We start from the raw sequence: 4,156 nt of genomic DNA, 5'->3' as shown, positions 1-4,156 counted from the left end.
TTTTTTTCTTTTTTCATTTTCTTTAAACCCTGTTTAATAGAGTTGGTTGTTGTTTTTTTCTAATTATTGTTGTTGTAAAAATGCTGTTTTCATGATAATGAATCTGGTTCCAGTTCATTTTTTGTTTATTTTTATAATAATATTTTGTAAACTGGCTACCAGTTGTAATCAAGGAAAAAAAAATCTTGGCAATTCTTCGCAATGACAGCACATTCAGCAGGAACCACCAATGTGCAGGACAACTGTCCAGGTCCAGCACTCCAGAAAGCCCACCTTCTTGATTTTTCCACTGTCCGAACACTCCTCACAGGGATTCCTGATGAAAGACTTCCAATCTTGTCAATGTCAGTGTGCACCGTCTCACTAGTATGCTGTTCCGCGTCCTTGGAACAGGAAGGCTGGTTCACAGCTAGCGGAAAACTAGAGGAGTCTAAGTGTTAATGGCTGATAAACCTTACAGTCCTGCTGGGCAGGAGAGCACTTTTCCTTTTTTTTTTTTCTACTTAAGAATGTGGCAGAAATGTATGCTGAGGTAGCCCAGACAATCCCTTTTTTCTTTTCCCTTCCTCTTTTTTAAAATTTGTCAATTTGGTCTCAGAATATTTCTGGAAGGGTCACATTCTGAAGAAGCCACTGCTGGGACCTGCTTCCACTGCAGTCTCTGATGCTGGGCACCTGGCTGTCCTCTTCCTTGGCTTTATCCAGGCACTGGTTACTGTTCACATGGGGCAGGGTTAATTTCACCGGGTCATACTCCCAAAGCTGATTGCCTTTTAGGTGGTGACATTTGAGCATTGTGACTGGGCCGTTAAGTTTGGAAACATCTTAAACAAAGGTCATCTGTTCTGATTTCTTTGTTGGCAGTGTAAGAGAAAACCTGATTACCCCCCATACCATAACAATTAAAAATTCCAACTTTTTCATTCTCTTTTCTAGCCATATTATCCAGACACTGGTTGGTTTCCACATTTCTTATCTCTCCCAAAGAGAAATAATGCTGTGGGATTTGAGAACCGGGATAAATATTCTCTAGGTACCAAGAGAAAGGTTTGCACTGTAGTTTGTGCCTGAGGCCAAGCCTTGAGGATATGTCTCCGTAGTCTACCTTGGTAAAACCTGGGGAAATGATGTAGAAGCAATTTTTAATTCATCCATCCAAACTTCTGCGAGTCGCTTGTTATTTTTATTGATGATCTGCCCTGTGTTTCCCGGAAATGTGTAAGGTGTAGCTTTCCAGAATACATGTCCATCATGTGAGCATGTAACAATTTCCAAAGTACCTCCACACTGTCAAATCCTAAAGGAAATTTCTAGGTTTTCTCCTCCCCAAATATCCATTCCAGCATCATATGTTCCAATTTCCTGGAAATAATCTCTGTCTATTGAAAAAAGGCCTCCTGCCATTGTAGGTGTTGTCACAGGAAGAGTTCGATCCCCTTTCCTTCTGTCCATTTCTCTTTGGGGAACAGGATACCAGCGAAAATTAAGCTTCCAGTTGAACCCACCGTAGGTCATATCTGAGCCTGCCATGTACTCAAAAGTGTTGTCGCTGATTACATCAATGATAGGACACACTACAGTTCTCCTGTCATGCTTGATTCTGGCGAGGAGAGGCTCCAGCCACCCCACTGTGCACTCACAGTGAGCATTTAAGAAGGTGATCACTTGACCTTTAGAAACAGCAGCTCCTTTTAATCTTGCTCGGATCAATCCGGAACGCTGCTCCATTCGAATTACGTGAATGGGCACTTTCAACTTTTTCACATAACTCTCTAGAGGTCTTTTCAAGAAATCTCTTTCACTGGCGTCATCGACCAGCACAATCTCTTCTAGCATGTGTCGCAGTTAGCAGTTAATAATACTATGGACAGTTTGCATGAGGGTGCTCTAAGCCTCGTTGTGGAACACAATCACCACACTTGTCGTCGGAAGAGAATCTGGATACACCTTTGTTTTACACCCTTCTAACCTAACATCTGGTAAAGATCTGTTGAGCACAATCATCTCACTTGCCATTAAGTTGAACTGATTGATTTTGAACATCTCTTTCATCTTTTCTTGGTCTTCTTTAGGAATGAAGACTGGTTTCCCCATTTCTCTAGGACCTTCATGAGGCTTCTGTATTGGCTCTAGAATGTCTCCAGCAGGAAGTCCTCTTTCCTTTTTTTAATCACATTTGTTGCATTCACTGAAGTAAAGCAGCAAGAACATATCCAAGAGTACCCACACCAAAGAGGTGTCTAGGACCACCTTGCAATATGCAAATTTTCTCATGGCACTTTAAGTCAAGTGCAAATTTTTAAAATATATATATATGTATAAATATACAAATATGAAAACTATTCCCATCCAGTTTCATCAGAAATCACATTTAGCATTAAACCATTTTTATATACATATAAAATGAATGACTATGATGATTTTCAAGCAGCTTTAATATTTATATGGATAAAAGTTACCTGATACCATCTCTTAACATATCTTCCAAGGTCACCATAAAAAATCATTTGGCAGTCTGATCCATTTATGATGTCTTGTTGAAACTGAGGAGGACCTGAAGCACTTGCTGCAGAAGGTCAAGGACTGCAGCCTTCAACATGGATTGAAGCTCATCATCAAGAAAACAAAGATTCTCACCACTGGGCCAATTGGCAGCATCAGCATGGATGGTGAAGAGACTGAGATAGTTAACAGCTTTAGTTTACTTGGCTCCACAGTCAACACTCTTGGTAACAGCAGCCAGGAAATCAGGAGAGGAATTTCATTGGGAATGTCAGCTGTGAGGGACCTCTCAAGAGTACTGAAGAGCAATGACGTCAGGCTGGACACTAAGGTGCTCCTGATCCAGGCTATAGTCTTTGCAATTATGTGCTATGCATAGGAGAGTTGGACAGTGAATAGGGATGATAGAAAGAGAATTGATGCCTTTGAGCTGTGGTGCTGGAGAAGAGTGTTGAATATACCAAGGACTGCTAGGAGAACAAACAGGTTTGTCCCGGAGACAGTGAAGCCAGAATGCTTCTTGGAGTCAAAGATTCTGAAGCTTCATCTGACATACTTTGCGCATGTTGCAAGGAGGGCCTGGTCCTTGGAGAGGAACATCATGTTTGTGAGAGTGGAGGGGCGGTGCAGGAGAGGAAGACCTTCGATGAGATAGATTATTCTGTGAGTAGAGTGGTGGGAATGAGTGTGTTTGAGATGGCGAGTTTGGCACAGGATAGAGTGGCATTTAGGGCTCTTGTACACAGGGTTGCTATGAGTTGTAAGCGACTCGACGGCACATAACAAGAACAACAACACATACTAGTAAAATAGGCCTGTTCTCAATTCTTGGGGTGTGGTGTGTGTGTGTGTGTGTGTGTGCGCGTGTGTGTGTGAGAGAGAGAGAAGCAGAGAAAATGAATACATTGTTTTTATGAAAGACGACTTTAGGCAAAGTTTAGACAATATTCCAAACATGCCACTCTAAAAGCCTCCTTCCACACAATTCCAGCCAAATGAACTTCCAAATGAATGTTCCTTCTGCTTCATAGATAAAACTGTTCTCATTAAGCACAAATTTACTTATTTCTTGACATCATAAACTTAATCTTTATACAAATTTATGGAGAACATTTTATTCCCCAGAATGCCTCTTTGGAAGAGAAATGTATTTGTAAAACAAGGAGGCTGTTCTTAATAGAGAAGACGGGGCAAAGCTGTTCTCTGTAGTGTGGCTATTCTCTATAGAGCTCAGATCTTTCGTTGTACAGTTAAGGATCAGCATGAATCCAAGTGCCATAATGTAGAGGGTGATCAACATTCTCACTTCTCCATCCTCACTGTCAGCTACACCACAGCTCACTCTCTCTCATGCTCTCTTGGAGTCAGGTCAGAGCTGACGAAAGGGACACTCCATTCAGATGGCCTATTAGGCAGTCACTAGCCTCAAAACAGAGGCATCTACATGACACCTCAATCTTCTGGCCTGCTAGTCACCAAGTCAGAGCCAGTTTTCCATTAATTACTCCTTCAGAAGCCTTTTCTTTCTGCTCCACTGACCTACTGGGACATATCTTTGATACTAAAGCCAGGAAAAGACACCACCAAAATAGAAAACTATAGGCCAATATCTCTCATGAATATTGATGCAAAAATCCTAAATAAAATACTGGCA

General features: G+C 41.4%; 1 pseudogene; it reads right to left on the bottom strand.

Annotated features, from left to right (window-relative positions):
* Positions 1-594: 594 nt before the first annotated feature.
* LOC102866213 lies at positions 595-2,274 on the bottom strand (annotated as a pseudogene).
* Positions 2,275-4,156: the final 1,882 nt, after the last annotated feature.

The sequence above is a fragment of the Elephantulus edwardii genome, unplaced genomic scaffold, assembly GCF_000299155.1.
Source record: "Elephantulus edwardii isolate Elephantulus edwardi_28Jun2011 unplaced genomic scaffold, EleEdw1.0 scaffold00445, whole genome shotgun sequence".
Classification (NCBI taxonomy): domain Eukaryota; kingdom Metazoa; phylum Chordata; class Mammalia; order Macroscelidea; family Macroscelididae; genus Elephantulus; species Elephantulus edwardii.
The sequence above is the reverse complement of the archived record's forward strand: the minus strand, read 5'-3'. Positions and strand labels throughout refer to the sequence as shown.